General features: G+C 39.9%; 1 long non-coding RNA gene across 1 annotated transcript in view; it reads left to right on the top strand.

The window, feature by feature from the left end:
• The window catches only part of LOC131166813 (uncharacterized), a 35,208-nt gene extending 25,226 nt beyond the window's left edge, over nt 1-9,982 (top strand). Inside the window, exon 2 of the long non-coding RNA XR_009139875.1 lies at nt 9,733-9,982. This is a non-coding gene — a long non-coding RNA (uncharacterized LOC131166813). The remainder of the gene's footprint in view (nt 1-9,732) is intronic.
• Nucleotides 9,983-16,699: the final 6,717 nt, after the last annotated feature.

The raw sequence follows: 16,699 nt of genomic DNA, 5'->3' as shown, positions 1-16,699 counted from the left end.
TCAGACTCCCAAGAAGCCTCTTCTACTGCATGATTCCTCCACAAGACTTTTACTTGAGGAATCATCCTGTTACGTAGCTCTTGCACTTTCCTATCCAGAATCTGTATTGGTACCTCCTCATATCCCAGTGAATCACTAAGCTCCAACTCATCATAATCGATGACATGAGAAGGGTCAGGGACGTATTTCCTCAACATAGCAACATGAAATACGTTGTGAATCCTGGACAATACAGGTGGCAAAGCTAGCTTGTAGGCTACCGGTCCCACTTTATCTAGAATCTCAAATGGACCGATAAACCTAGGACTAAGTTTACCCTTCTTCCCAAATCGCATAACCCCTTTCATCGGAGCTATCTTCAAAAATACGTGATTACCTACGTCAAACTCTAAATTCCTGCGGCGATGGTCGGCATAACTCTTCTATCGGCTCTGAGCTGCACTGATCCTGTCCCTGATAAGACGAACTTTATCACATGCCTGCTGAACCAGCTCTGGCCCCACTACTCGCCGCTCACCCACTTCATCCCAAAACAAAGGAGAACGACATCTCCTACCGTACAGAGCCTCAAATGGTGCCATGCCAATGCTAGACTGATAACTGTTATTATACGCAAATTCTACTAATGGCATGAACTGAGTCCAACTACCCCCAAAGTCTAGTACACACGCTCTGAGCATGTCCTCTAATATCTGTATCGTCCTCTCAGTCTGCCCGTCTGACTGAGGATGGAATGCCGTACTAAATGATAACTGAGACCCCAGAGCCTCCTGCAAACTCCTCCAAAATCGTGATGTGAATCGTGGGTCTCGATCCGATACAATAGATACAGGCACCCCATGAGAACGTACTATCTTCTGAATGTAAATCTCCGCTAAACGGCTGAGGGAGTAGCTGATCTTGATGGGAATAAAGTGGGCGGTCTTCGTCAATCGATCAACAATCACCCAGATGGCATTATAACCATGTAACGTCATCGGCAGTCCTGACACGAAGTCCATCGATATGTGATCCCACTTCCACTCCGGGATGAATAACGGCTGCAACTGCCCTGCCGGTCTCTGGTGCTCAGCCTTTACCTGCTGACACGTCAAACACTGTGCTACATACTCAGCAATCTCTCTCTTCATACCACTCCACCAGTATGACTCTCGCAGATCTCTGTACATTTTCGTACTACCGGGATGAACTGTATACAAAGATCTGTGAGCCTCCTGTAGAATAGTCTTCCTGATCTCAGTATCGGCAGGAAAAAATTAATCTGGAATGGAATTGCAAAGCTCCATCATCTGCGATACTGAACTCCTCCCCCTGCCCACTCTGTACTCTGTCTATCACCTTCACTAGCTCTGGATCTTCCTTCTGGGCAGCTTTAATTCTCTCCTGCAGGGTAGGCTGTACCACTAGGCTGGCAATACATACTGGGAGATCACTCTCCACCAACTCTATGCCGAGTCTCTCCAGATCCATTATGATCGGATGCTGGATCCCCATAGCCGCCAACACTGGCTCCCTGGATTTCCTGCTCAACGCATCAGCTACCACGTTTGCTTTCCCTGGGTGATAACTGATGGTATAATCAAAATCCTTAATCAGCTCCAACCACCTTCTCTGCCTCATATTCAGTTCTTTCTGCGTAAAGAAATACTTCAAACTTTTATGGTCGGAGAAGATCTCACACTGCTCACCGTACAGGTAATGCCTCCAAATCTTCAGTGCGTGTACCACTGCAGCCAACTCAAGATCATGGGTAGGGTAGTTCTTCTCATATTCTTTCAACTGCCTGGATGCATACGCCACTACCCTGCCATGCTGCATTAATACACAGCCAAGTCCCTTCAAGGACGCATCACTGTAAATGGTATACCCTTCACCCCCACATGCGATGATCAACACTGGTGCTGTGACTAGTCTCTACTTCAGCTCCTGAAAACTCTGCTCACAACTATCGTCCCACTCAAATCTAACATTCTTCTTCGTCAGTCGTGTCAAAGGTCCTGACAAAGCTGAGAATCCCTCAACAAAACGACGGTAATAGCATGCTAGCCCCAAGAAACTCCTGATCTCGTGGACATTTCTCGGTCTAGCCCAATTCACTACAGCCTCAATCTTGCTAGGATCCACAGAAATACCGCCTCCAGATACAACATGCCCCAAGAACACGACCTTCTCCAGCCAAAATTCACATTTACTGAACTTGGCGTACAACTTCTTTTCCCGAAATGTCTGCAAAACCTGCCTCAAGTGCGTCTCATGCTCCTCATAGTTCCTAGAATAGACCAGTACATCATCAATAAAAACAACAACAAACTGGTCTAGGTATTGGTGGAAGACTCTATTCATCAAGTCCATAAATACCGCAGGAGCATTCGTCAAACCAAACGGCATCACTAGAAACTCGTAATGCCCATACCTAGTCCTGAAGGCCGTCTTTGAGACGTCTTCTGCTTTCACCTTCACCTGATGGTAGCCAGATCTGAGGTCAATCTTCGAATACACCCGTGTACCCTGGAGCTGGTCAAACAAATCATCGATACGGGGTAGAGGATACCTATTCTTGATTGTCACTTTATTTATCTCCCTATAGTCTATACACATCCTCATAGTCCCGTCTTTCTTTTTCACAAATAAAACTGGAGCTCCTCACGGAGATACACTGGGCCGTATGAAGCCCTTATCTAGCAGATCTTGCAACTGATTTTTCAATTCTGCTAACTCCACTGGTGCCATTCGATAAGGTACTTTAGAAATCGGCGTTGTACCGGGAGGTAGATCAATAGAGAAATCCACCTCACGGTCGGGTGGCAAGCCTGGTAACTCATCTGGAAAAACATCCACAAACTCCTTCACTACAAGCGTGATAGCAAGTTTCGACTCATTCTCTGACATCTCGTTCACAACCGCCACAAACCCCTGACAACCACTCAGCAGTAGTCTCCTGGCCTGAATAGCTGAAACTAGCTGAGGCGGGGATTGTACATGCGACCCTACAAACTTGAATTCTGCTTCCCCTGGGGGACTAAATATCACCTCTCGTGCATGACAATCTATGCTGGCAAAATTAGCCGCTAGCCAATCCATGCCAAATATAACGTCAAACCCATGCATGTCTAACACTATCAAATCAACAGACAATGTTTTCCCCTGAATCTCTACTGGGCAGTTGCGGAGTACCCTACCACACCTCACTACCGACCCAGTCGGTGTAGATACCAACAATTCAACATTTAATGATTGTGTTTCAGCCTCAAATAATTTAATACACCCCAAGGACACAAACGAGTGTGTAGCTCCTGAATCAAATAATGCAATAACTTTAAAAGAAAGCATAATGACCATACTTGTCACCACGTCACCTGATGCCTCAGCCTCACCCGGCGTCAGAGTAAACACCCTGGCTGGAGCCGTATTCCTCTGCTGGCCTCCCCGTGGTGCTTGATAACCTCCCCGGTATGGTCTAGGAGCTGGAACTGCATCTGTTGGAGTAGGGCAGTCTCGTATCATGTGCCCCGATCTACCGCAGCGATAGCACACCGGAACTGCATCTGGCGGGGTAGGACAATCTCGCACTATATGTCCCGATCTACCGCAGCGGTAGCACACTACACCACCAGCTCGACACTCTCCCCAGTGTCTCCTACCACAAGTCTAACAAACTGGAGGACCCTGCCCTGTCTACACCTGGCGTCCTCCTATCTCCTGTCTCCGCCCTCTACCATGATTACCTCTCCTCCACTGACCCGGCCTGTGACCCTGCTGGTAGCTCGTAGATGCAGATCTCTTCCTCTGTCCCTGCTCATCCACATCAAGACGCTCACCAATCTCTGCCAAGGCCGCCCTGTCGACCAACTCAGCGAAGTCCTGGATCCGCAGCACCACCACCTGCCTGAATATACTCCGCCTCAGGCCTCTCTCAAACTGCCTCGCCTTCTTCACCTCATCAGGAACAATGTATGGGGCGAATCGAGAGAGCTCGATAAAACGTGCTGCATACTGCTGGACGGATAGCTGTCCCTGCTTCAGACTCAGGAACTCTTCTACCTTAGCCTCCCTCACAGTAGCTGGAAAATATCTGTCAAAGAACAAATCTTTAAACCGGTCCCATGTCATAGCTATTGGAGTCACCCTCTGCTGCTCTAATAGTCTCACCGCAGTCCACCACCTCTCAGCCTCTCCTGTCAATTTATAGGTGGCAAAGAGGACCCTTTGTTCCTCAGTACATTGCAGCACAGCCAAGATTTTCTCAATCTCCTGCATCCAGTTCTCAGCGGCTACTGGATCAACTCCACCTGTGAACGCCGGAGGATTCATCTTTGTAAATTTCTCTATAGTGCACCCATGGCCTATAGATGGACCACTCTGCTCCCTCGAGCTCCTAGCAATCTCAGCCATAACCTGCTGAGCCACGCTACGTAATACCGCATCAAAGTCGGTCCTAGCTGTACCTGATGGTCCTGCTCCATTACTGCCACTCGCATGGGCACTATTTCCTTCTGGATCCATCCTGGAAAATAGCAGTTGCAATTCAGTAATCCTATCCTCATAATTTACCCACCTATCCTCACCACTCATCTCAACATTTCTAACTCATTGTTAATCCCCAGTCCTACATTCTAGGAACACAACCCGACAATAGCTTACTATGGTTTTCCTGAAATCGTCACCCTAGGAAAAACACAGAAACTACCACGAAAGTCCTGCTTCTACACTGTAGAACAAAACCTCAAATCATTTCCTAAACTCTGGTATTGTCCTGCTGCACTCTAAAGTCTACAAAACCTAGCAACCTAGGCTCTGATACCAACTGTAACGACCTGCTCCTTTTTCACATATTTTTTTTTTATAAATAAATTATCATCACATTATACATCCCAGCTCAGCAGGTCACAATCCACCTGGGCCCGTGGGCACCAGGGATATAACAAAACATACAGCAGAAGCCTACGCAGTAGAAAGTATAAAATCATATACATCTCATCATATTGTGCATAACACATACCAGAGTCACTACAATTACTATCTCACAGTATATACATCTCAAAAATGAAATCTAGGGACAATCCCCCACAAAACCTAACTATCCCTACCAAAAACTTACCCTTCCAAAGAGGGCAAACAACTGATATGATCAGCGGGGCTTTTCTCGCTCTCCTATTAGGGGCTCCTGAAAAATGTATAAGATTTAGGGGTGGACACCTCTCAGTAAGGGAAATAAACTAATACCAGTGTGTGGCAACATGAATATTATGTGTTCTACATATACCATACATAACATATTCAATACTATTTATCAAATCTGGGAAAACATACATGTCTCATCTCATACACTAATAATAATATAAAACAATCCTGGTAGGTTAGCTGGCTGTTGTCATGTATTACCCCCACATGACTGGGTTGTGTGGCCCGAAGGCGGGACCTGACAATGGTTGGCCGACCATTGCCAAGTCAAACAGTAGTTTGTAGGTCCGATGGGTCTACGCAGACTGGTCCGTACACCAGGGGCGATAACAGCACACTTCTTGAAAATAACCACATCGACCATCCAATCTCACACCACTCCGTACAGCGGCGTTAACACAGATATCATGATCACGAAGACCATAGACACATAGCAACGGTACCGTGCAAGTGCTAGCCTAGACCAAGCCAACCAGGTTCTAATATCATATACATATACTAAAACCGTGATACATAAATATCTCATATCATTTATTTTCACATCAATCATATCATTTCACATATATACGTGTATCATGAAAATCATCGGCCCGTACGCCGGTATTACACATTTTATCATAGCTCGGTCCGTACGCCGGCAAATCACATAGCACAGCCCGTACGCTGGCAAACCACATAGCACGGCCCGTACGCCGGCAAATCTCATCCACATAACACGGCCCATACGCCGGCAAATCACATATACATATAAAAATATCTCGGCCCGTACGCCGGTTTTCCATCATAGAAATCCATATCGTCCCCATTCCAAAAAAAACAGTATTTCACAACATTTTTATACTCATGCCACACTAAACAAATTTTTCTACGTATTCAACATATAATCATTTAAACAGTATTTTCCAAATATAAATCATATATATATATATATATATATTTATTTTTCCTGAAACCAGATGCTATATATATATACATACATTTTCTCAAAACAAAACTAGCTTAGTTTATCCCCTTACCTGATTCCTGAAAAGCCCCTAAGAAAATCTTCCCCGTACCCACAAGGTTCTCAACTCAATACCCTAAAAATGAAAACTCACAGAATTAAAGTTTAGTATTTTCGTACGTACAATATTTTCTATAACTACCACTAAGTCAAATTCGACTTAAAAAGTCTTACCTCAACTTAGGGATGATTCCCAACGTTCCCAATCAATACCCTGGAACTGAAAATTTCCAGTATTAAAGTTCAGTATTTTTACGCGTATATTACTTTCTTCAACTATCAAAAATCCAAATATTGAATATAAAGCCTTACCTTGGATTTGGGATGAAATCCAACTTCGTTTTCCTGACGATCCGTTCCGGCAGACTTGTAGAGAACTTCGCCAGGAGCGTCGTGGTGGTTTCGGTTTGTCGATCCGGTGTAAAACTAGCCCGGAATCAAAGAGAGAGAGAGTTGTAGGAGAGAGAGAGAGAGAATGAACTCACATCCACCAAAAATCCAATTAAATTTGGATTTTACCTTCAAAGCTTCTTAAAGAAGCTTGTGTTAATTTAATAATATATATATATATATATATATATATATATATATATATATATATAATAAACCTTAGGTAAAGTAAAGTAAAGTAAAGCTTCTTTAAGAAGCTTTCATACCTTTTATATATATATATATATACACACACACACACACACATATATATATATATATACATGCTTTAATATTTATATATATATATATTTGTTCCTTATCATACTGTTCATTTTACTTATTAATTTAATTAATTTATTTTATTTTATTATTTTATTATTATTATATTTTTTTTTTTTCCGGTTACTACATGAGAGGCAAGTTTTGGGGCTAGAAATGGTGCAGCAGGCGTATGATAAAGTCCGGCTTATTCAAGATAGGATCAGTACAACTCATAGTCAGCAGAAAATTTACGCAAATAATAGCCGCCGATAATTGGAATTTGAAGTGGGTGATCACATATTTTTGAAAATAGCACCACTGAAGAGAGTTAATAGATTTGGAAAGAAGTGTAAGCTGAGCGCTAGGAACATTAGCCCATTTGAAATACTTGAGACAGAGGGGTCAATTGCTTACAGGCTAACTCTACCACCAGCCCTATCTAGAATTCACAACGTATATCATGTTTCCATGTTAAGAAAAGACATCCCAGACCCTTCCCACGTGATCAGCTATGCATAGGTAGAGCTCAGAGATTCATTGGCATATAAGGAAGCACCAGAACGAATCTTAGATAGAAAGGAAAAGGAATTGCATACTAAGAAAATTCAATTAGTGAAAGTCATGTGGAAGAATCATGCCATAGGAGAAGCTTCGTGGGAGCTTAAAGAGGAAATCAGATAGAAATACCCACACTTATTTAGTGGGATACAGTAATAGTCAGTATAGCTCAAACAACAACAGTTTTATTTTAATTAGTAGAGAATAATAAATGTATAGTTGTATTTTAGAATATAGGATAGGTAGTGTTTTGGTTTTGGGAGAATTTTCTTTTATAAGTATATTTGTAATCTTCCAGAACCCTAAATGTAACCACGGTATTCCTCTACTATAAGTGAGGGTAAGTAATAAAATAAGTAGTCTATTTTCCTTAATAAATAGTGTTTAATACAGATAGCAAATTTCGAGGACGAACTTTTATTAGGAGGGGAGAATGTAGAGATCCAAAGAATTACAGTAAATAAATAGTAAAAGAAAAAGGAAGAAAAGGAAATTCCAAAAAGGGACTCATAGGGTCTCGTCGACGAACACAGGGTTCTCGTCAACGAGTATCCTTCTTGGGCTCGTTGACGTGGACACGTGTCTCGTCAACAAGAATTTACTGAGAAGGGGTTTAATAGAGCCTAAAGTTCATTAACGGGGGATTTGTGTTTGGTGACGAACTTCCTTTATGGACTCGTCGACGAGGTTATGTGTCTCGTCGACGAATCCAGGTTTATAAATATGCCTAAAAATCGACCCTCTACCCTTCTCTCTACGATTCCGGCTTCGTTTTTTGTCAGTTCGACGATCAGAAGCCATCACGCTACTTCTAGGAAGATTTTCTTCAAGTCTGCTTGAGTACATCGTTGGTAAAGCCAACTTGGGTACCATCCCAAAATTTGGGTAAGTTTAATATTTGGGTATTTTTAGTTGTATCAGGTTTATTTGAGTTTAGATTTTAAGTTATATGGGAATATACTAGAGTTTTTTTGGAGTAAAATTAGGATGTTATGATTTCAAGACTAGGGTGTTTTTGGGACCCTGCAGGCATGGGTTAAAGACCCAACGAATATTTTCAGGAGCCCAGGTAAATTATAATTCTAAAAATTTACGAGTATATAGGTTTGGGGAAATATAGTTGATTTATTGGAAATATGTATATATGTATCATTTCAGGATTTTGGAGATAGTACATCGTGAGCGTGAGGATAAAGTTGGAGGTGAGCTTCCCGGCCAATTAGGTAAGGGAAAAATGCTATTCTAGTAAATTCAGAAATATTATTTGTAAATTATAGTATTTGTTTATTAAGGTACATGATATAAGTTATACAGTTTTACAAATTTCGAAACATGAGTTTTATTAATTGTGTGGTCTGAGTAGATATTTGATTAGCACATAATTTATATAGTTTTTCAGAATATCATGAGTTACAGTGTATATATAGATAGATATATTTACCAGATAGATATTTTATAGATATTATACAGGCCAGTATTTTACGGTAATTACAGAATGTCATGCTTTCCAAAACCATAACACTCAAACATTACAGATTATTCAATCAGATGTGACAGTTAGTTATTACAGTAAGATATTACAGTTGTTTTAGTCATATGTTATAGTATTTTCCGATCAGATTTATAGTGTTATGGTTATTTTGAAATCGTGATGAAAACAGTAGGATATTGATAGAAATAGTATATACAGTATCAGACCCTGATGAATCAAGTTATGTTCAGTTAGTAGAGCACGGTATCGTTGCTATTTTTATATCAGAGTGCAACCACATATCTCAGATAGTATATGGATTCCGTCAAACCGTGTCTATGGAGAGATTGCAGTCTCCCCAGTATTCTGGGTTAAGGAGGCCGGTTTGATGAGGTAGTTACCAGTTTTGAACCTAGGAGAGGTTGCAGTTTAGGCCGAACTGAGGTTGGTATAGTACAGTTGACTTACCTAGTAGGCCAACTATGATTAAGTCTCGCCTATGGGCCTTACAACACCGTCATGAGGGGGTTAAATCATGACATACGATTTTCCAAGATAAACATTTCAATTATGTATATGTATACAAATTTACAGAATATCAGCAATATAGTATGATACTAGAAGTATGAAAAATTAGAAAACTCAGATATTACAGTTATACTTTAAAATATGATAAATGCAAGTTATACTATATATTGATTTACCAGATTTTACAATTTCAGATATGGTCAATATAATATTTATGAAACTCAGTTGTCACACACTAGTAATAGCGTATTTCCTCTTATTGAGCGTTGTCTCATCCCAATGGTTTAACATTTTTCAGGTGATCCAACTAGGTGAGCAGATCAAGCTTGCAGATAGGGAAATCTTTTGTATTGCCCTATTTTAAAGGGTAAGTGTGTTCAGGGGAATGTATTTTTAGGTAGATGAAACTGGGGTGACATATAAATATGTATGTATGGTTTGGAAGCACTGAATTCTGGTATTGTAAATATGGATGTATGACTTTATGTTTTCCATTGCATAGGTGTGTTGAATTATCTATAGTGAAATCTAGTGCCATTTGGGTCCTGAGATGTTATAGCAGGTATTACAAGGATATCAGAGTAAATTATATTTTATAAAAAAATGGTAAAATTTTTGAGTTGTTACAATATTAGCCCATATAAGTACATTAATTTTACTCTTATATTAATAGGTTGAAGATTTTGAAACTAGTTTTCCCACATAATAGATTGTATTATGCTATAATTATATATTTGTAGACACCCTATTTTGTCCAAGGCCCAATATAAAAAATTTAGACGTTCTCATTGTTCATATGAATACCAAAGGGGGGTTCGAAATACTTAATTACAAGGAAATATATCAAAAAAATGTCGTGGAATACAAGAAAAATACAAAAGGGAATATGCCAAAATATTCAATTAAATTGAATGATTTATTTCTCAAAATTGAATGATTTGCGATGAAGAAGGATAATTTGTTTCCTAATTCAATTAACTTGCTTAAGATTTACATGGAAAGAAATCAATAGGACACATCTAGTTGAACTTATGATGGAAACTCTCTAGGAATGGAAAGCACACTCATGGAAAGAAAGAAAATTGCCTAAGATGGTTGATTTGCTTTTAATAATTGAAACTCTAGCCCTATAAGAAGGGGGCATCCACAAGAGGAGTGAGGGTCACACAAGAAGAGAGGAGAAAAAAAAAAAGATTCATGCATCCTTGGGACAACTAAGAAAGAGTGAGGAAGAGAAGAAAATTGTTTGCTAAAAATTCAAGATTGAAGGTGTTTGTGTAGTCAGCTTGATCTTGAAAATGCGATGGTGATCTCTCGTTTGATTGAATTGAAATTTTGACAAGTTGTTCGTGACTCATCCTTCTTCATTATGGTCGGCCGGATTACCATTTGGAGTTTTGTAAATTTGGTTTCGTGGCTTGGACAGCAGCCCCATTGCGGCAGCAATTTCAGGATTGGAGGAGAAGAGGATCAAGAAGAGAGAAAAAGGATAGGGAAGATAGGGTTTCAAAGCAATGAAAAGAAAAGAAAGAAAAGAAAACATACAAAAAGGAGTACATCTTCAAAAGGTATGAGTTCCATGCAAAAGAGCATTTTTTATGTTTATACTTTGAAGATTGCTTGCTTTATGTATGATTTCTCTCGTGTATTTGTATTTAAATGTGTGAGCTTTGAAGGTATGAGTTCCATGCAAAATAGCATTTTTATGTTGAAGGGATGAAAGAAGAAACCCTTAGGATAAAAAATTTACAAACTATGAGCAACAGAGCAAGTGTGGGATATATGAACACTGCTGTTCTTAATTTTGTAAGAATGGCTGCTAAATTGGTAAAAAATTGCATTGAGTCCTTATGCAACCATGGGGTTTGAAGTCCAGGTGTTTTGTGCATGGATGTTCACGCGTATAGTCTAAAAAGCTATCATATGTTGACATGACTATTGTGGTTCAACAAAGACCGAGGAATGTTGAACAAGAGAACTATTTGAACACTGAACATAGAAACACCACCATGAGCTTGTCCTCCAGAAAATTTACCATATTTAGCTTGCACCAGTGTGTCCATATAATATAAGTTTGCATGCATATGTGTGGCAGTAACTTTGGCATGCAGATTGTGTCAAGTACTTCAACATGTTTTTAGTTGAGTTATGATTAATTATATTTAACTGAGCTTGGGATTAGATTTTAGATCCAAAATGGACACTATAGCCTGCAATGACCCAGCTTGACCAAAGCTTGAACCTGTTTAAACTAAAAATATTTATAGTATGTTTATTATTTAATTAATTAGATTATCTCACAAGCATTTTCAATTTTTTTTTTTAAAAGGATTGCAACATTTAGCAAACAAGGCTATTGTGCCACTGGGGGTATGGGGAGGGCAATGATGTATGTAGTCTTATCTCCATGTTTGGAGGAACTATTTCTGTGATTTGAACCTCCAACATTTTGGTTTGGATGTAACATCCTTACCATTTGAGTTAATGCTCGCCCTCAGTGCGTTGGTAATTATAGAGTTAAATTGATTTATTAGATTGCAAAGCAGGGGGTCCTAGATTATGTGGGAAATTCATTACCTTATTGAGAAATAATACTGCTAGGTTTAATTTTTTTTTCCTTTTGCTTCTTTTGCTCGTACACATCCTTTGTGCTTTTGTTTTTTATTATCTTTTTTGTACTTTCTAATGATTTTTTTTTTTGTCTAATGAAATAACACCTTCCCATCACCCCTCCCCCCAAAAAATTCTTATTTTAACAAAGACACCACGGACCTTGGGCTTTTGGCTAGGACTAGGTTTTGGCTAGGTTTTAGTTGAGGTTTCATTTTATAGATTGAGTTCAGGCAGGTTTTCCCTTTCTAACTTGTGGTCTCAATCTAAATTTGACCAAGTAGTAATATTGTTTAATTGTTGTTAGGCAGCTTGATACACATTGTTCGGCCTAATTTCTGACATATTACACTTTTGGGATGCAAATGATCTAACATGGCATTAGATGTTTGACTCCAAGAGGTGGGGTTGCAAAAGTGCCCGTTGAGCAAAGCTCTCCGTTGTTAAATCTTGGTTTTGTTTATTTTTCATAAGCTCTAGTGATGATCATAGGAGGGGAGAGGTGGAGGAAGAGAATCATAGAAAATTCAAGGGCTTGTCAAAGAGGAGGAAAATGGAACTCTGCTACAAGTCTATTTATAAAAGAGAAGATTACAACCAATGTTTCTTCTATTAAATACCTATTCTCTCATATAGGCTCCCAAAACATAATTACTACCTCAGCTACTCCCAAATCCCAATTACAGGAAGATAGAAGACAGTCAATAAGGCAACTTGCTGGACATAGGAAATAACAACTATGATATAGACTATAGGTAAACCTTGTAGTTAAAGCTAATTTAACTCTCAGACTTTTTCTATGCAAGTCACGTGCCATTGGAGAGGTCTAGAATTCTTCTTTTCAACCCATCAAATGATGTGCGATTGGTGTGTGATTTGGAGCTTTAACAAATGTTGGCAGCTCTGTCTCCAAATGCTTGGCACATAAGGTGTCATACAACCATGTTTTTGGTTTGATCTGGTCTCGCATGGTTCACCGTAAACCATATTGTCAAGTTTTGCAGTATGGAGTTCAGCCAAAGATCCAACCTTTTAGTCTTTCATGTGCAGCACTTTGATAATATGGTGTTGTTGGAGACTGTTTGTTAGGGGTAGCTGAGTTCATTGGGGCCTAAAATAGTGTTATGTCGCTATGTTTGTGATTTTTTTTGGTTGTTTATCTCATTTGTTGTTGGTTGGGATACTAAAGGAAGTGGTAATGCTTGTGACGTGAGCCCTTGGAAGTTTATTTCTCAAGTTGCTTATTTCTTTTATCCTCTTACCTAGTTTGGAGTTGGTAGGGGAATTCATTTGGTTTTAGGAAGATTTTTGGGTGGATGAGTTTCCTTTGGAGTTGTTGGTTCCTTGTTGTTGTATAGATTGAATTGCAAAGCAGAGTATTGAATCAATAAAATGCAACAATCAATGATAAAATTACAGAACAACACAACCACGCAGTATGTATGAAAGCAATAACAATAACACAAGGAATTATGTAATTTGGCAATGCCTACATCCACGAGAGCAATCGGCAAAGATTCTTACTTTCTGGTGTTAAAGACACTAACATTGTTTCAAAGACATCACAAATGACATATAAATAGAGTTCCCGGAGGTTTTCCCTCCAAACCCCTACCAATTTAATGCCCCTCTTTCAAAATTCAAAAATCTGCGTTGGGTTCCCGAGCCAAATCGTCAACGGTTTGGCCCAAACCATAGACAGTTTCAGACATAATGTAAATTGTCTGAAATTGGGTGCCAAACTGTCGACCGTTATAGCCAATCTGTCGACTTTTTCCCTGCTGCTTCTTAGCACTTTGATTTTCTACCATGTTCTCTCTTTGTATATGCATCCCATTTAGTATATGAGCCATATATCACAACAATTTCCACCTTGGCGAATATATACCCCTTAGGAGAAACCGAAAACATAGCCCGCTGCTCCACCTTGAACTTGGGACATTAAGTTGGCACCGTCTTCATTCTAGCAACTGGGGACATGAAGCAAGTCCAAGCAATGCTTGAACTTTTCTGTGGTAATCGGCTTTGTCAAGATATCCGCTGCATTCTTAGATGTGTGAACTTTCTCAAGTACAAGTTCACCAGAAAAAATCAACTCCCGTATCTTGTGGAACCTTACATTTATATGTTTGGTTCTAGCATGATACACTTGATTCTTCACTAAATAGATGGCACTCTGACTGTCACAACGCAGCACAACTCCACCTTGCTATATACCCAACTCTTTGACTAAATAGTAAGCTATAGCGTTTCCTTTGCAGCTTCGGAGACTGCCATGTATTTAGACTCAGTTGTAGACAATGTCACCAAGGATTGTACCATGGACCTCTAACAAATGGGTCCTCCCACAAGTGTGAATACATAACCCGTTTTAGACCTTTTTTCGTCCATATCCTTTGCATAATCAGCGTCAACAAACCCCACAACTGATGGATCACTTTATTGCTTGCCGAACATGATGCCATAATTAGAAGTATCTCGTAAGTATCTGAAAATCCACTTAACAACTTCCCAATGCTGTCTACATGGATTTGAAAGAAACTTACCACACTTACTGCATGTGTCAAGTCTGGTCTTGTACATACCATGACATACATTAAACACCCCACAACACTAGCATAGGGGACCTTTGATATGTCCCGGATATCATCATCCGTCGTTGGGCATTCAGCGGTAGACATTTTAAAGTGATTCACTAAAGGTGTACATATCGATTTTGCATCAGCCATGCTAAACCTCTTCAACACCTTCTCCACATAACGACCCAGAGATAACTACAACCTCCCTACAATTTTGTTCCGACGAATTTCCATCCCAAGTATCTTCTTGGCTGCACCAAGATCTTTCATGTCAAACTCTTTATTCAACAGAGTTTTCAATTGATTTACCTCAGTTATATCCCTTGCAACAATTAGCATGTCATCAACATACAATAATAAGAAAATGAGAGAACCATCATCAAGATCTTTCACATACACGCAACAATCATACTCGCACCTCCTGTAGCCTATCCGGATCATATAGGAATCAAACCGTTTGTACCATTGCCTCGGAGACTATTTCATCCCATAAAGAGAATTCTTCAATTTGCAAAATAAATGCTCTTGCCCGGGTTCTCTAAATCCCTGGCTGTATCATATAGATATGCTCCTCCAAGTCACCATGGAGAAATGCTGTCTTTATGTCCGTTTGTTCTAAATGCATATCATAGTGTGCCACTAATCCCAAAACAACCCTGATGTAAGTGTGTCGGACCACAGGTGAGAAGATTTCATCATAATCTACTTCTTTCTTCTATGAGTACCCCTTTGCCACTAACCGTGCCTTGAATTTCTCTCCTTCATTTTTTGAAATTGCTTTATTCTTCCTCACTAGATATGTGTACATAGGCTGGACAACCGCATACCCTCAAACCAGAGTAGTCAACCGCATTACCTGTCCATGACTCCTCTGCACTTTCCCCTCTAGTGATGCCCTTGGCAATCTATTTACCAAGAAATAAGCTATACTAACTGCCTCGGCCCAGAAGTTCTTCGCTAGCCCTGCATTTAGCTTGAGACACCGGGCTCTTTCAGTTAGAGTTCGGTTTATCCTTTTAGCCACACCATTTTGTTGAGGTGTTCGACGAATAGTGAAATGTCTCCTAATGCCCTGCCACTCACAAAACTCCATGAACCTAGAATTAGTGTACTTGGTCCCATTGTCTAACCTGAGGCATTTAATTATCCTCCGGTCTAGTTTTCCACTTCAGCTTTCCACAACTTAAACTTAGCAAATGTATCTGACTTGGGCCGTATGAAGTATACCCAGACCTTACGTGAGTAATCATCAATTCAAAAAATACACATCTCCACCCCGTGATGCTACTCTCACCAGCCCCCAAATATCAGAGTCAATGTAATCAAGAATACCTTCTGTCTTGTGAATAGCTATTTTGAACTGCGCCCTGTTCTGCTTCTCAAGAATACAAAACTTGCAGAAGTTCAGTTTGCATGTTTTCATACCCTTTAAGAGTTTCCTTTTGTGAAGTTCTTTCATGCCATGCTCACCCATATGCCCTAGCTGCATATGCCACAAAATAATGTCATCAAATTCAGAGTCTATGGCTGTAACTCCACCTACAACTGTAGTGCCCAGCAGTGCATAAATGTTTCCATCTAACTTTTGCCCTTTCATCACTATTAGATTGCCTTTGCACACCTTCATAACTCCACTTTTGGACTTGTAACTAAATCCGTTACAATCCAAAGTGCCAAATGAAATTAGACTCTTCCATATGTCCAGTATGTGTTTTACATCACAAAAGGTTCTTACAACACCATCAAACATCTTAATTCTTACATTTCCTATCCAATAATTTTACATGAAACATCATTACCCATAAGGACGGAACTAGAGTTAACCAACTTGTAAGTGCTGAACCACTCCTTATTTGGAGTCATGTGGTAAGAACACGCAAAGTCTAGGATCCAAGAGTCCATGAGGTGATCCGACCCCAACAAAACTAAAAGTATATCACCATCACCGCATTTTCAATTTCCTTCTTCAACTGCATTCGTTAATTTTGAAGTGCCTTCTTGCTTTTCAGCATTCCCTTTCTTCCAATCCGGACACTTCGGTTTTATGTGCCCTTTTTTACCGCACTTAAAATACTG

The sequence above is a fragment of the Malania oleifera genome, chromosome 10 (genome assembly GCF_029873635.1).
Source record: "Malania oleifera isolate guangnan ecotype guangnan chromosome 10, ASM2987363v1, whole genome shotgun sequence".
Lineage (NCBI taxonomy): Eukaryota > Viridiplantae > Streptophyta > Magnoliopsida > Santalales > Ximeniaceae > Malania > Malania oleifera.
Note: the sequence above shows the minus strand (reverse complement) of the source record. Positions and strands in the feature narration are given on the sequence as shown.